Source organism: Polypterus senegalus, chromosome 15 (assembly GCF_016835505.1).
Source record: "Polypterus senegalus isolate Bchr_013 chromosome 15, ASM1683550v1, whole genome shotgun sequence".
Taxonomy (NCBI): Eukaryota; Metazoa; Chordata; class Cladistia; order Polypteriformes; family Polypteridae; genus Polypterus; species Polypterus senegalus.
In genome coordinates this window covers 107,795,425-107,813,463 of record NC_053168.1, presented here as the reverse complement: position 1 = coordinate 107,813,463, position 18,039 = coordinate 107,795,425, and positions in this window count along the sequence as shown.

Here is an 18,039-nt window from a genome sequence, read left to right as displayed (position 1 = left end):
TCATCTCATTAGAAGCATGCACCGATGTTGTCAGGCATGTATACAAGAACACAGGGGCCATACAAAGTGCTGCGTACAATTTTGAGTTGCTGCAATTAAATTTTGGCAAAATGGACTGCCTGCCACATAATTTTTTCACTCTGATTTTTGGGGCGTCTTTAAATTCAGGGCTCTGTAGGTTGATCATTTTCATTTCCATCAAACGATGTGGCATCCTTTCGTTCCTAACACATTACCCAGTTTATATCAGTATAGATATCCAGGAGGATTTCTTTTTCCCATTGAGATCTGATGTGTTTTCAAAGTGTTCCTTTAATTTTTGGAGCAGTTTATATATATATATATATATATATATATATATATATATACACATACATACATACATACATACTAGGGGGCTCCAGTTAACCGGATATACAATTTAAAGAGATTGTTATTTTAGTGAATGAGTTATTGACATACACCAGGGCTTTAAAGCCTTACAATATCTACATACTTCTGACATATTACCTATTTCCATATATCTTTTTTTGCTGTTCCATTATTTCACAGAGTAATAATTTCCGTTTGTTTGTGTTAATGCAATCTTTATTAACTTTTTTTTTAAACTTTCAAATTTTCCTACTTTCATATTCTTTAACTTGCTCTTGACATTTTTGAACGTCATTATGAAGTCTTTTATTTCTGACACGGATTTGACCTACAAGCTTTTCATTTCCTCTTGGTTCAGGCTGATTATTATTTTCTGCATTTTCTGAATTTGCACATAGATTATGATTGTTCTCTTTTGCATCCTTTTTTGACTTCTTTTCTCTCCAGCGCTTTCGTGTTTCAATTCGACGTGCTGTTCTTTCTTCTTCATTTAGTTGTTCAAGTGCCATCTAGAATGTATAACATTTTTAAGAGCTGGCAGCACATGAAGTGTGTCTGCCAAAACCAATCCAGCAACTGCGAGGTTAGATGTCCGTTAACTTATTTTAAATTGTTTGTAAGTTGGGCGTGACAGGTCTTGCTTCCTACGGTTGCAATGTCTAGTCTCGCGTGACGTCAAAGTGTCTCTCCGAGATGATCATGTCTTTTTTTTTTTTATGTAATAGATCTATATATATATATGTATATATATATATAGACATATATATACTAGAAAAATACCCGCGCTTCACAGCGGAGAAGTAGTGTGTTAAAGAAGTTATGAAAAAGAAAAGGAAACATTTTAAAAATAACGTAACATGATTGTCAATGTAATTGTTTTGTCACTGTTATGAATGTTGCTGTCATATATCCCCCTATATCCCCGTATATATAGCAAAATACCCGCGCTTCGAAGTACTGCATTAAAATTTTTATTAAGAAGAAAATTAAACCTTTTTAAACTGAGGGAAAATATGCCAATAATTATTTGTTAAGGATCTCTTTGTATACCACATTGTCAGTTTGGCCCTCCGGTTGTAATATGACCAAGCTGTGCGCTGAGCTTACTCTTGAGCATGCAACTTACAGTTGGCCATGTGAACAGTAATCTTGTCTCAAATCTGACAGCTTGGATTGCTGCTGTCATAATCGGTTTGAGTTTCATGGTTTGTTTCATTTACAACAGTATTTGCAGGATTTGTTGTGTTGAAGTGACATTCGGCATCTGTCAAGCGTTGTAAGCACACAACCGGTTTCATCGATAAAATCACATCCAGCTTTTGGGAGTTTAAACATTCATAAACATCAAAGTGTCCATTACTGAAATCATCACCTGTGAATCTAAGATGTTTAAGAGGCTTTGGCAGTTGTCGAAAGGTGTAAAATATTTGGCTATTTCGGTACACTTGAAAGCGACAACCGAACAATTCAGCGGCAGCCATCAACTCACATGCAGAACCATAGGTGAAGGGCTTAAGCATTTCACTCTTCTAGTGCTCCTGTGTAGTATAATTATCTCCTGTACCATCATCAGTCCACACCTTAAACCTGTCCCAGTCATTCAATACATAAGACACAATGTTCCTCCGGATATCAAGAGTGAGCCTGTTATGGCCGTGCAATATGTAACAAAGAGAATGGAAAAGGTAGGTGCCATCTTCGGGCATGGAAGCCACTCGATAAGTGACAGTTCTTTGATCAATAGTGATCACCTCGATAGACATGGTAATGGGGGTTGGAATGATAAAGGAAATGGGTACCTGAGAAATGTAAAGTAAGTCTAAAATACCTATACAATAACTATAATTGTAATAAACAAACAATAAAACAGCGGAGAAGCCGTGGATTAAACAAAAAGGCTGTAGTTATCAGTAGGGAGACGTGAATCCCGTGGCGAAGCAAGGAAGGGAATGTAGAGACCGGTGCGACGGACGTCTATATAGGCAGGCATCCAACAACGTGGGAGCTGCAGGCTATGGACGTATATATGTACGTAAGTAGGATTCAGTTAGCGCTGGGAACCCGCGTATCAAATTTCTTGAAGATGGGCCCATAAGTAACAAAGACTGTTGAAAAGTTCAATATGGCGGCTGACAGTGGCATTATACCACCGAAATAAGTACGTACATTGGTTTCGGTTAGCGCAGGGAAGCCGCCTACCAAATTTCGAGAAGATGGGGCTATAAATAAGAAAGTTCAACATGGTGGATGTTGTTGACCGTTATGACCATTACGCGTAGAATTTCGAAATGAAACCTGCTTAACTTTTTACATGGGAAGTTGGAGAATTAGTGACGTTTGGAAAATTCAACATGGCGGCCAGCAGTCGAGTCATACCACCGAAATAAGTTAGTACATCGGTTTTGGTTAACACAGGGAAGCCACCTACCAAATTTCGTGAAGATGTGGCCATAAATAAGAAAGTTTAACATGGCGGATGTTGTCGATTGTTATCGACCGTTATGACCGTTACGTGTAGAATTTGAAAATGAAACCTGCTTAACTTTTGTAAGTAAGCTGTGTGGAGGACTACCGGCTTTCCATGCCGGTCCTCATCCCCAGGCCGCTAGGAGGAGCTCTCCCGACAGCAGGATCATGCCCCGAGGTCCAGCAGGGCCTCATGGACTTTGTAGTATTTTTACACAGCCCTGCTGGATACCTTGGGGGCCACCAGGAGTCGCTGTGGGGGGACTTATGGGCTCTGTCGTGCCTTATGACCCGGGAGTACGTCACGGTCACGTGACAGGAAGGAACGACGTGCTCCCGGGGTGAAGAAAAGGACTGTTTGCCCTGACCCGGAAGGAATAAGGAACTGTGGTCTGTTGGGACAGGAACACCTCCGGGTCAGGGGCTATAAAGGGCGGTGCCTCGCTCCAGACAATGAACTGAGCTGGGAGGTAGAGGAGCAAGTGTCTGGGCGAGGAGAAGTGTTTGATTATTGTTATTATTATATTGTATATGAGTAGTGTGGAAGGTACTTTGTGCACATTGTGTGAAGAAATAAAAGAGGTCGTGGACTTTTACCTGGTGTCTGGAGTTGTACCTGAGGGTTCAAGGGTGCACTACTGCCTCCTACTGCCACACTGGTGTAGCCGGCAGGATTTCTCTGGCCGTCTGTTGGCAGAGGACCTGCATTAAAAACAAATTTTGTGTGGGCAGACAACCCTCGGGGGATTCCCCATTTTTTCACGGAGGTGCAAACACCACCCGCTACCGAGAAAGCTACAACTGTGCGCGCCATCCCATTCTGCAGGACCATGGGGAAGAAGACCGGGAAAAAGAAGGTCAGTCCCAGCTGGCTTCAGGGCCTGAAGGATGCCGAGAGGACCTGGACCTACCTGACCGGGAGCGAGGAGGACTGAGCGCTAATTCGGGCCAAGCTAGCCCGGGTAGCGCATCAATCGGGACACGGACCGCTGTCGAGCTCCTCGGACTCCCTAGACACTCCGGTGGTTCCGCCATCCACTACGGAGGGAGCTGCAGGTAAAACGGCCGACGTTTCGGGTTTATTTTTATCATGTTTTGCAGCGCCCGCGAGAGAATCGCAGCGGCGTCTCGGATGACTGCCTCATGCTCTGGCAAAATGGCCGCGGCTCCCAGAAGGCAGACCAGGACGCGAGACGGCTAGCGACGGATACCCACGAGGACAACAGACTGGTCACCCGCGGTGCATGTCGGGAAGGTGAAGGACACTCGGAGTCCTCCGACAAGGTCGTTCGTTCCCTGACGGGTCCAAGCCTCCTGGAAGGGGAGGGGAAGGAGTGCAAAGCAGCGCCGAAACAAACGGCAATCGTCAAGGAGGGACGGGTTGTGGCTGAAGGGTCTGCAATTGGGAAAGAAAAGGCAGATCGCAGCCGGCTCATAGAAGCCAGCCGTCCCTCTGAGAACTCCAAAGCCCAGGAGCCTTTGCGCGACCCAGCTGAACACGTGCCAGGAGGGGACGTGCTCATTGGTTCCCGGTCGGAGGGTAAGCGAAATGCGGAAGCGCAAACAACTCCGGCCGTAAACGTTAACTGTCTGGACTTATGGGGGCTCGAGAAATACCTCGCGCCTCTACGCCGTTTCTTGCAGGAGTTAGACGAACTGAAGGAACGTGTGGAGGAATTGGGAGCGACGGCAGCAGCACCGTTGGAGGCTCTGATGGGATTCGTGCAGCGGCTGCGCCGGGAAGCTCCGGAGATGATCGATGCGGGAGTGCAGGTGAGTCTATCCCGTATCGTAGAGTATAAGGGGACACAGTGCGATCGGGCACCGCATATAATAAGTAGCGTGTGTCAAAGCACCGTGTGCCCGACAGCAGAGAGGGGCACAATGACCGAAGGGTTGGTAAAAGGAGTAAACGGTCCGGGGCATGCGTGTGACGTGGCGCCGAGCCGCATACCGTCTCCAGGTACCAACCGGTCTTAAGTGCGGGGTAGTGCCGGTGACAGGAGTGCCGGGGGAAGCGCCGCTCGTGCCGATGCAGCTGAACGGTGCTGTTCATTGGAGCGACGCGGTGCTAATGACGCCGCCTCCGGGTAAGCGAAGGACAACGGGCGTGCAAACAGCAAAGAGGCTCTCTCTTTTCCATAGAGAGCCTCAAGCTGAGCACAAGCCCCAGATGAAACAGGAGGAGGTCCCCAAACTAAAGCGTGGATCTCCTGACATATTAGAGAGAAGGCTAAAGGACAACCAAACGGCCGTAATACCCTCCTTGGCAGATGAAGGGGCGGAGACGACACTGACGGAGTTCCCGAGATGTTTTTGGTCCCGCAGAGGGAAGCAACTAGGAGGGCTTCGTCGGTGCTACAATTGCCGGCGACCGGGCCACGAGTGGCGCCATTGTCCCCGGGGAGACAGAAGGTACACCGTCCCCCCAAGGTTCGTTCGAGGACAGGGGCAACACAGCCAAGGCCCGACTGACGTGTCCTCCTGGAGGAGGACGTCCCTCGCGGGGCTGGACGCTCCGCCCCAGAAGTCGTCGCTAAGGGGGGGAACTGTGGAGGACTACCGGCTTTCCATGCCGGTCCTCACCCCCAGGCCGCTAGGAGGAGCTCTCCCGACAGCAGGATCATGCCCGAGGTCCAGCAGGGCCTCATGGACTTTGTAGTATTTTTACACAGCCCTGCTGGATACCTTGGGGGCCACCAGGAGTCGCTGTGGGGGGACTTATGGGCTCTGTCGTGCCTTATGACCCAGGAGTACGTCACGGTCACGTGACAGGAAGGAATGACGTGCTCCCGGGGTGAAGAAAAGGACTGTTTGCCCTGACCCGGAAGGAATAAGGAACTGTGGTCTGTTAGGACAGGAACACCTCCGGGTCAGGGGCTAAACAAGGGCGGTGCCTCGCTCTAGACAATGAACTGAGCTGGGAGGTAGAGGAGCAAGTGTCTGGGCGAGGAGGAGTGTTTGATTATTGTTATTACTATATTGTATATGAGTAGTGTGGAGGGTGCTTTGTGCACATTGTGTGAAGAAATAAAAGAGGTCGTGGACTTTTACCTGGTGTCTGGAGTTGTACCTGAGGGTTCAAGGGTGCACTACTGCCCCCTACTGCCACAGCTGTAAGGAATAAGCCTGCCAAATTTCAGCTTTCTACCTACATTGGAAGTTGGAGAATTAGTGATGAGTCAGTGAGTCAGTCAGTGAGGGCTTTGCCTTTTATTAGTATAGATATATATATAGACATATAGATATATTATATATAGATATATAGATGTATCTATATATATAAAATTCTTTTCGCATTTGAAATGGAAATTACGTATGACCACGTGAAACGGAAATTACGTATGACCACATAACATATTATAGTACAGGAACTATTCACTTTGTTTATGGATGACATTTTTATATCATCCTTATGAATTATTATTATTTGTGTGAGAGTTATTTTACTAATATTGAAAAGAAGTAACCACAAACACGGAAATTTATCCCATAGAAGTGCACTCCCGTGTCGCCCTCTCCCAGCCCTCCTCTCTGGACTCCAGCGCTGAGCCGTCCGCCGCCGGCGCGTTCTGACAGAGAAGTTTTATTTATTCGTCCACGTGACTGTCACAGAAAATGCCACATTATAACTTTTTTGTAATTGTCAGTACTTGATAATAGAAGAGATGAGGAAAACAGCTTTGCGTCTTTCTACTTTTTAACTGTGCTGAGTTGTAAACAATATGAAGACCACACCGCCTTTAACAGTGAGGGGTCGTGAGAACAAAGTGGATGCTGGGAGGCGCGGAATGTCGTGCTGCTCCACTGGGTCGAGAGTTTCGCAGTTTCGGGCAGCGTCCGCACTGTTTGTGACATTTCGAGTCCCCCTTGGTTCATGGTAGAGTGGAAACCTTTGCGAATGAGTGTGATCGGTGCCATCAAAGCAAAACTCTCTTTGTAAATTGCTCTACACAACTACTTACTGTTCTTTAAGGTGAGTTCAGGTCACTAAAACCCTGCAACATTCAAGGTTGCTTTTGTGATGAATTCTTTTAAGACGATGGAGGGTTTACATCTAAGAAGATGTACCAACCTCTTCATGTTAAGTTTTGTACTTGGAAATTGTTTGGACCTTCTGCCAGTTAAGCACGTAAGGGCAGCGTCCACATTTCTCAGAATAATTTTTCTCTTAAATCACAGGCACGTAGTGCAAGGTTGTCAGGCAGAAATTTGCATAATCGCATAGAAAATGTAATTTGTATACCACAGCAGTTGTGTAGTGCCTTTCACAAGGGATCTGCTACCGAGAGATGATCCAAATACATTTAAGCTGCTGCTATATACTAATATCCGCATTCCATCCCTTCCTGGTTCCACTGCGATGACGTCATTCCTCCCACACACCACTTCAGTTTCCTTCCAGCATGCCATTCAATTTCTGCTCCCTCCTTATTTAAGTTCCCCCCTACAACTGAGACTGTGTGATGCAATGACCTGCTGTCAGAGCATAGCACCTGTGCATATTTAACGATACTTGTGTTTTTTTGGTTTTTTACAGTATACGGGGCCGGAAACCCCAAACCTTGACCTGTCTTTGTCTCATAATTACTATATATATATATATATATATATATATATATATATATATATATATATATATATATATATATATATATATATATATATATAAAATGTAGGTTGGGAATATGCGCTGATAGTGCATCACCACATGGTGAACCACCTGGACCAGAATGCAGCAGGTGACACTTTAGCACCACAGTCGAACAGTGTCAGGCTTTTTTACTGTGACTAGAGTGTCAATCCTGCCACCAACCCTCATGTTTTCCATTTAAGTTAGAGGACCTGCTTGTAGGGCTGGATGCAGATTAATATTATACCCAGGACAAAGCAAGGATCCAACGGAGTAGAGCTACTTCTGGCATTTACAGGATACAATCAGCAATCTTCTGATTACCAGCGCAGATCCCTCAGAGCCACCACTCTGCTTGTGTTATTGTAATATACACATAGAAGTGAAGGTCTGTGATACAGTTTACATATTTATAGGTAGAAATCCACAAAGGGAGGAAACAAATCACGTATCTTAAAATAGTCTTTCATTACTAAGCTTTCGACACCCATCATGTGTTAGCATCAGTGGAAAATGAATAGAGGTACAAGAATCAAAAGACAATTTAAAGAAGGATTACCTCACCTTAATAATCCACCCCTCTTACACCCATCTAACATCCTTTCCTCATTTGCTATATATTTATAATAATAAAAAAAAATTTATGACCAATACTTTCTGAACCCCACCTTACTAATCCACACCTAAACCTCTTTCAACCTCCCACTCCATCCCCACCCTTCACCAGCTACATATTATCTTTGATTCCTGTATGTCTAATCATTTTCCTCTGATAATGACCTGGCAGGTTGTCAAAAGCTTAGGAATAAAAATCAAATTTAAAATATGTGACTTTTTGTCTCCCTTTGTGGATCTCAATCTACAGATATACAAACCAAATTACAGACCTTTATTTTTATATATATACATATATATATATATAGTGGAACCTCGGTTCACGAACGTCTCAGTTCACGTACAACTCGGTTCACGACCAAAAAGTTTGCCAAACTTTTGCCTCAGTTCACAACTACACACTCGGTATGCGAAAGAACTGAAAATCTCATACTGACCTCTAAGGATTTATGAAACATTCTGACCTGTCATTGTTTACACACGTCTTAAACAACTGTTATCATACACTGATAATTTCTGTATTATCTATATCTATTATTTATTATTTATTTACTTATTATATTACATATCTTACACATCAATATGGCTGCTACTTGTTTGTCCTATCTTTGCACAATGTCTTGTCTTGTTTGTGTTTTAATTATAAATTTTAAAATTTTTATTCTATTTTTAATTTACTATTTGCACATCATGTTGTTACACTGTGGACCCTGAGCTTCGCAATTTCGTCTATCTGTATACTTGTATATGGTTGAGATGACAATAAAGTTCACTTTGACTTTGAACAAGTCAGTTTTATTTTCGGTTTGTACATGTTCAGTCTCTCCCTGTGCAGCGAGCGAACGAGCAAGAGAGAGAGAGAGAGAGAGAAATAGAGCTAGCCAAGTGCCTGCTGGGGAGGGAGGGGGAGGGGGAGATTGCTGCAGTGTTTGCCTGCCTATCTGCCTGCCTGTGCGGGGGCAATGGAGTTGGGGGGAGGGGATGGTTCGCGGTACCATCCCCGGCACAGGCAGGCTGAGAGAGAAAGAGAGAGAGAGAAAGCGAACAAGCCGCGTGCCTGCCTGGAGTTTTCATTTAACCTGTTCATTGTTCTCAGTCAGACGTGCACTCTCTTTGTGCTCTACAGTATTTTGTGTGCTTTTGCAGTTAACTATGGCTTCTAAGCAAGTGAAGAGAGGTGAGAAGAAAGTTTTGAAGAAAATTAAAATCGAAGTAAAGAAAGAAATTACAAGAGGGGAAAAACTGTTTACCAGTTTACTCATTTACCCATCTGAGAACCCTCGTGCTTTCAAGCAGCACAATGTAAACAAAGCCAGACTGCCAGCAAACATGAAGGGTTGGGTCACAAGAACTTTGTTTTTGGAATGGCTGCATGAGGCTTTCGCTCCCACCAGCTAAACAGCTAAAAACACCAGAAACCCAAGAAATCACAAGAGAGAAAACCCCTGAAGAAAAACACTTCATGCCAGAACTCGACTCATGCAAGGTTAGTTTTCTTGGTGGTTTTTGTATTATGGATTTTTCAAAAGTTAATTTTTCAGTTCGTAGCGTGAATTGTTGCAATGTTACTTTTCTCTTTTTTCAAATGTTCGCTTTTTTCCCTGTGCTTAAAACTCATTAAAGTGTTTACAGATGGAGTTGTTCATAGTGCGATTAGTTGCAATGTTACTTTTCTCTTTTTTCAAATGTTCCTTTTTTCCGCTGTGCTTGAAACTCATTTTAAAAAAAGTGTTTACAGCGATCGGGCTTTAAGGTTAATAGCGTGATCTCCTGCAATCTTACTTTTTTGGTTGCTTGTGGTTGGTTTTTAAATACACTTCGGATTTGTTCTAATGTTCCTTTTTTTTCCGCTGTGCTTAAAAAAAGTGCTGCATATGCTGCTGACAGAGGGGGGAGGGGAGGAGGTGGGTGGTGTGTGTGTGTGTGCTACAGAGAGAAAGAGAGAGAGTGCAAGCGAGCCAGCTCGTGTAGCTGAGCAGGGAGTCTGGGTGTTTTGTGTCAGTGTTCAATGTTTTTCCATTAGTTTACGATTACACTGTGCATTCTATGGTGTAATTAACTATATTTGTGCTTAATCTTTACATATATTTACATATTTACATACAGTTTGTACGGTCTGGAACGGATTAATTGTATTTACATACAATCCTATGGGGGAAACTGCTTCAGTTCACGACCAACTCGGTTTACGACCAAAGTTCTGGAACGAATTATGGTCGTGAACCGAGGTTCCACTGTATATATATATATATATATATATATACACATATATATATATATATATATATACAAGTAAAATTATGTTACAATGAACAGGGACCTAAAAAATATTTTGTTGTAACGAAAATTTCATCGTAATGAGATTCTGTATTTGTTACTATAGTGCTTTCTTTAACTTGTGTCCAGGCATTTGCAATCATTTCAATAGCTTCTTTCACATTAAATTTAATCTCCTCCTGCCTTCAAGTTATGCTGATGAGAATTTTTCTCTGCATTTCCTTGCCATAATACACTTTCAGGGTGCAAATGATGCCCAGATCCAATGGCTGAAGCACTGCTGTGCAATTGGGTGGGAGGAATTTAACGCAAACATTATCTAAATGTGAAAGCATATTGTTTGCAGCACAGTTATCAATCAGAAGCCAAATCATCCTTTTCTTCTTCATCATATTGTGAGGTTTCTGAACACTTTTGGGATCCCCCCACTCCCCCACCCAATGGGAACGATACTCTGAAGTGCATCTCGAAGCACGATTGCAGTGTCTATGGAAGATTGTTTGTCCGTTGCTGGGGCAGGGCAATAGCAGGCTCACAGCGTTGCAGTGAAGTGCCACAGAAGCAAATCATAAAAGATCGGGGTCGCGCTATAAGTCCTTGTCTTGTACCCCAAAACATGAGGCTTAGTCTTACTTTAGCAAAACCAGCTTTATTCAGCTTGAAACAGGAACGGCACAGTTATTTATTGTAGCATGATCTGCCACTCTCCTATACACAGACACAGCAGTCAGGCAGGGTCGTGGCCAGGTCAATGACCAAATAATCCTGTTATCAGCATGAGATCTTTTCTGTTTACTTTGGTGGAGAGACGCAGCATAGCTGTGAGCCTGCTGTTGCCCCGTATAGACATGGAGATCGCACTTTGGGGCGCTCTTTGGCGTGCTATCTAGTTGGGGGAGGTCCCAAGAGAGTTTAGAAACCTCACATTTTCTCGAATGAGTGCCACATTAATAGGAATGTTTCTTGAATGAGCATCACTGAACCACATAAAAACGGCTTTTTCGACATCTACAAATGTAGCAGTTCACATACATTTGCAACCCGAGATTTTTCTTCTTCTTTTGCTTGGTCTTTCAAGAAAGTTGACAGTGTCGATTGCAAAATTCTGAATTCACTAGCAATGTCTTTTTTCTTTTTGCCGCAACCGAGAGCTGCAAAAATGTAATGATTTTTTTTTCTAATATGAACTGTTACCGTTTTTTCATGTCTGCTGTTTCTATAGGAGGGTGACAATGAGTTAAATTCCAATAGATGTTTTTCAAATGTTGAGGAGCAATAAGCAAAAGATCTCTGAAAACCACAGAAAACAAAAACAGCAAAAAAAAAAACAGTACGAGCAAAGTTCGAAGAAAGAAAAAAAACCACAGTATTTCTATTTGGGGATCATTGTGCACAACTGAGCTGCGGCCACAGAACTAACTACTCTTTCGATGATTTATTCAGTCATTTCAAGGTCTTTTGGACACTTTGTTGTAATGAAAGTATCTGCTGAATGTACTTCGTAGTAATGAGATTTCTATAGACTCGTGTCATATGGGAAAGCTGTTGGGACCATAAAAACACTTAGTTGTAATGAAAATTTCGTTGTAAACATATTTGTTGTAATGGAATTTTACCTGTATATATATATATATATATATATATATATATATATATATATATATTAATATATATTGTGGCAGTAGGGTGCGCTAGTGCTCCCTTGAAACCTCAGGTACAACTCCAGACCCCAGGTAAAAGTCCAAGACTCTTTATTTTTTTAACACAAATGTGCACCAAGCACCTTCCACACTACTCATAAACAATAAACCAATTCTAACACAGTATACTAATTACTCCTCCTCGCCCAGACACTTTGCTCCTCTCCTTCCCAGCACAGCTCAGCGTCTGGACTGAGCCTTCATTCTTTTATAGCCCCTGACCCGAAGGTCTTCCTGTCCCAGCAGTCCACAGTTCCTTACTCCTTCCGGGTCAGGGCAATCAATCCATTAGTTTAACCCGGGAGCACGACATTCCTTCCTGTCACGTGACCGTGACGTACTCCCGGGTCATAAGGCATCACAGAGCCCATAAGCCCCCCCACAGCAACTCCTGGTGGTCCCCAAGGTATCCAACAGTGCTGCGTATAAATACTATAAAGTCCATAAGGCCCTGCTGTAACTCGGGGCACGATTCTGCTCTCAGGAGTGCTCCTCCTGGCGGCCCGGGGGTGAGGACCGGCATGGGAAGCCGGCAGTCCTCCACAATATATATATATATACTTTTAAGTCTGAATCGCAATCTGATTATTAGGTGGTTATCTACCAGGTAACACTTATGGTTATACAGTAGATATGTGGTACAGTATCTGCCAAATAATACAAAGAGTACACAACACGTTTCACCCTTATTGGGGATTGTCAGGTGTATGCACTTTTGCATCCCCTTACGGGGATCAAACCTTGGACGTTAGCTACTGAGGCAAAGCCTCTGACACTGCACCATGATGGCTGGTTTGCTTATTTGGCAGGGTGAAGATGAGCTCCATTATGCGTGAAACACATGTCGTGTACTCTTTCTACTATTTGGCAGATACTGTATCACATATATATATATACATATACATATACTGTATATACATATATACATTTATATATATGTATGTACACACATATACACAGTTGTGGCACATAGATAGATAGATAGATAGATAGATAGATAGATAGATAGATAGATAGATAGATAGATAGATAAAATATTAATTAAGTACATTTTTATAGAGCTTTTTCAACCTACTCAAGGCAATTTACATGTAGAGTGGGTAGCCTATAGAAGGATGCAATGCAAGTGGTAAGAAGTCCTTCAAATGCAAGGAAAGAAAGCTAACAAGAAATAATTATTTCTCAAATCAAATAGGTAAGAATAGAAATAATCCAAAATTCTTACTTGACATAGTAGCCAAATAAACTCAAAGCCATGCAGCAACATTAGCCCAAATTCCACTAGCCTATGATAGTGAGGACTTGAAGTTATTTCGTGATACAGTTTCTAATAGTGCCATCATTAATGTGCCCTCTGACATTAAAATTACTCTCAGGTGCAACCATGTAGTCTTTGATTTATTTAAGCCAATCCCTTCTAAACATTTTATTGAACTAGTCACATCATCAAATTCCTCAAATTGTATTTTGGACCCCATCCTGAATAACTTAATTACAGAAACGATTTCTATAACATGAAAGCCTATATCAAACCTTATTAATACATCAAGGCGATGTACTAACTTTATAACTAGCAGTTATAAAGCCCATAATAAAAAAGCCGAAACCAGACACAAGTGTATTAACCAATTCTCATCCAATTTCAAACATCCCCTTTATTGGAAAGATCTTAGAGAAGGCTGTAAGGCAACACCTGTCTATGCTTCTTCACAAGCATAAGATTCTTGAGTAATTTCAGTCAAGTTTCAGACCTTATCATAGAACAGAAACAGCCCTTGTCAGAGTAAGAAATAATCTGCTAAAGTCTGCTGACCAAGGAAATATTTCATTACTGATCCCACTGGACCTCAGTGCAGCATTTGATACAGTTGACCATTATATACAATTGAAAAGACTTGAAAATATTGTGGGAATCAGTGGATGTGCATTCCCATGGTTCGCATCAGACCTACCTGGGAGATTTCACTTTGTGAATACAAATGAGTAACCCTCCAAACAAACTCCTGTTAGGTATTGAGTTCCCCCAGGTTCAGTCTTGGCCCCTCCAATGTTTTCCTTGTACTGTATGTGTTACCTCTAGGAGATACAGTCATATCAAAAAGCTTGGAAACCCCTCTCAGCCTGTATAATAATTTACTTTCAACAAAAAAGATAACAATGATTGTCTTTCATTTCCTAGGAACATCTGAGTACTGGGGTGTTTTCTGAACAAAGATTTTTTAGTGAAGTAGTATTTAGTTGTATGGAATTAAATCAAATGTGAAAAACTGGCTGTGCAAAAATGTGGGTTCCCTTGTAATTTTGCTGATTTGAATGCATGTAACTGCTCAATACTGATTATTTGCAACACCAAATTGGTTGAATTAGCTCGCTAAGCCTTGAACTTCATAGACAGGTGTGTCCAATCATGAGAAAAGGTATTTAAGGTGGTCAATTGCAAGTTGTGCTTCCCTTTGACTCTCCTCTGAAGAGTGACAGCATGGGATCCTCAAAGTAACTCTCAAAAGATCTGAAAAAAGAGATTATTCAGTCTCATTGTTTAAGGGAAAGCTACAAAAGGCTATCTCAGAGGTTTAAATCGTCAGTTTCAACTGTAAGGAATGTAATCAGGAAATGGAAGGCCACAGGCACAGTTGCTGTTAAACCCAGGTCTGGCAGGCCAAGAAAAATACAGGAGTGACATACGCATTGGATTGTGAGAATGGTTACAGACAACCCACAGATCACCTCCAAAGACCTGCAAGAACATCTTACTGCAGATGGTGTATCTGTACATTGTTCTACAATTCAGCACAATTTGCACAAAGAACATCTGTATGGCAGAGTGATGAGAAGGAAGCCCTTTCTGCACTCACGCCACAAACAGAGTCGCTTGTATGCAAATGCTCATTTAGACAAGCCAGATTCATTTTGCAACAAAGTGCTTTGGACTGAAAAGAAAAAAATTAAGTTATTTGGTCATAACAAAAAGCGATTTGCATGGTGGAAGAAGAACACCGCATTCCAAGATAAACACCTGCTACCTACTGTCAAATTTGGTGGAGGTTCCATCATGCTGTGGGGCTGTGTGGCTAGTTCAGGGATTTGGGCCCTTGTTAAAGTCGAGGGTCGGATGAATTTAACCCAATATCAACAAATTCTTCAGGATAATGTTCAAACATCAGTCACAAAGTTGAAGTTGCACAGGGGTTGGATATTCCAACAAGACAATGACCCAAAACACAGTTCAAAATCTAGAAAGGCATTCATGAAGAGGGAGAAGTACAATGTTCAGGAATGGCCATCACAGTCCCCTGACTTGAATATCATCGAAAAATCTATGGGATGATTTGAAACAGGCTGTTCATGCTCGGCAGCCATCAAATTTAACTGAACTGGAGAGATTTTGTATGGAAGAATGGTCAAAAATACTTCCATCCAGCATCCAGACACTCATTAAAGGCTATAGGAGGCTGTTATATTTGCAAAAGGAGGCTCAACTAAGTATTGATGTAATATCTCTGATAGGGTGCCCAAATTTATGCACCTGTCTAATTTTGTTATGATGCGTATTGCATATTTTCTGTTAATCCAATAAACTTAATGTCACTGCTGAAATACTACTGTTTCCATAAGGCGTGTCATATATTAAAAGGAAGTTGCTACTTTGAAAACTGATAAACAAAAATCCAAAGAATTAAGAGGTATTCACAAACTTTTTCATATGACTGTATTATTTGTAAACACATTAATTTCCACAGTTATGCAGATGATACACAATTGTACATCTCTGCTAAACATGATGAGAAAGTGAAATTGTCCCAAGTAAAATAGTGTGTTAAAGATTAGACAAGTAATTATTTTTTGATGTTAAATTCCAAGGAAACAGAAATATTGTTGCTAGGCCCTAAACCTGCTAGGAATAGGCTGTCTGTATAAATGTTTTTTTAGTGACACCATTTATTACAGTAAGAGATTTACCTGTCAGCATGGACACTAATCTATCTTTCAATACACACATAAGTAATGTCTGTAAGACAGCATTTTTTTCATCATCGCAACATTTCAAAATTGTGACGGATGCTGACAATGCAAGATGCAGAAAAATGTGTGAATGCATTGTGGAGAAGTGGAAGGACACTCAAAGATGCCAAGGGAATGTTGGGGTGCCAGGTGGCACACCCCATTTAATCCTAATACATAAATATTATTAAACTAATAAGGCACTCAGTGGTACAAAAGGTAAATAAAACAACAGAAATAAGTCTTCACAACTCTTATGGGTTAACAGCTCGAGAGAGAGGGTATTTTCCAGGAGCTCAATTTCCAGCAACAGTTTGAGTACAGATTGAGAAGACTCTTGCTGGGGCATCCGGTCTTTTATAGTGCTTCGACCAGAAAAAGCAATGTCAGTTAAACTCAGTGGGTGTCCTATCAGTGCTCTAGGTAGAAAAAGAGATGATATTGCTAGTAACAGTGCCACCTTTCACCCAATGGTGGTATTGCTTACCTTAGAATTGCCAATCAGTGATCCTTTGATGGCATTTATAACTTCTAGAACAGACTAATGCAAAACACTACTAATAGAATACTTGGCAACTTCTATTAATTAACTTAAGTAAGCTCAAAATTCACCAACCAGTATACTCACAGGAACCAGAATATTTGATCACATGTGTTGTCTTGCCGTCACTAGTTACCTATTTATTTATTATTAAATCCTGCTTTTAACCTATAAAGCCACAAAAGGACTTGCCCCAGCACATTTACGTGGCCTACTGCTTATATACTGTCCACCATGACACATTCAATCTCAAGATTGTGGTCTTCTACTAGTACCAAGAAAAAGCAAAAATACAAGAGAGGGCAGACCCTTCAGTTATATAGCCTTTCCAGCTCTTAGTCTTTCTGCAAATGTTCAGGGCTCAGACACTGCGTCAAAGTTAAATCCAAGTTAAAAACACATTTATTTAGTCTAGATTACATAATAGTTGATTATTCCATCTCACGTTCACTGAAATAATCGGCCCCTTCTACTATATCAAGGTGTGAGGAAATTTGAGAGCTGGGCCATAAATGTGGATGACTGAGAGATCGGTGCTGTTGTCTTCCTCTTGCTGGATCATTTACAGTAGTGGAGAGGTGCTGCAAGCACTCTGACCTAGGCTGCTGTCTTTCTTCTCTCTTTTAGTTGGGCTGGCCTAGCCAGTGATTCTAGAGCAGACTATTGTACTCACAAAAAATAACATTATGGAATGAATGGTCGACTCAGATGTTGCTAACACACTGTCTTGATTTTCTCAAGCTATCCTGGAATCTGCACCATGAGGTCTTTGTAGGGCATGCCAACCTGTTTTACTTGGAATCCAAGTACTGGCCAGGCACAAACATGCTTAGCTTCAGGTAGATGACCTCTTCTAAAGTGCAGGTAATATGGCTACTAGCTATATAATAAGAGATACCAACAGCTACTACAGGTGGGCTATCTACAGTAGAACCAATTACTACTGCTTACTTTGCATCATTAGATGTTGCTCCACTGACTAAGATAAATATTTTTGTGAAATATCCAGAGTGCCTTAGATTTTTGAACAGTGCATCATAAATACATATACATTCTCTTACTTTGCTAATCCAGTTCAGATATGAAAGGGACTATGGAAAAAATGGGTTCAGAAAATTATTATTCTTTGAGGTTTTTATTATTACAAGTCTATATGTGTAAAATTAAAGCAGTTGCAGGTTAAATCATCTGGGTTTTACTGTCCTGTCACTTCATTGAGCATTTTTACTGTGTGTGCAACAACTAATGGCTTTCTAAATAATTTTTAATTTCATCTGTTTTTGCAAAATATCATTTTACTGCTACTTGAAAAAGAACTATTGCATGGGCAATACTAGGGAAGTGTAGGAATATAATAATATTTAGTGCTTTAGAATTTATTCTTCATAGTTTCTAAACAGATCGCTAGGTCCCAAGGTCCAAGTTAGATAAAG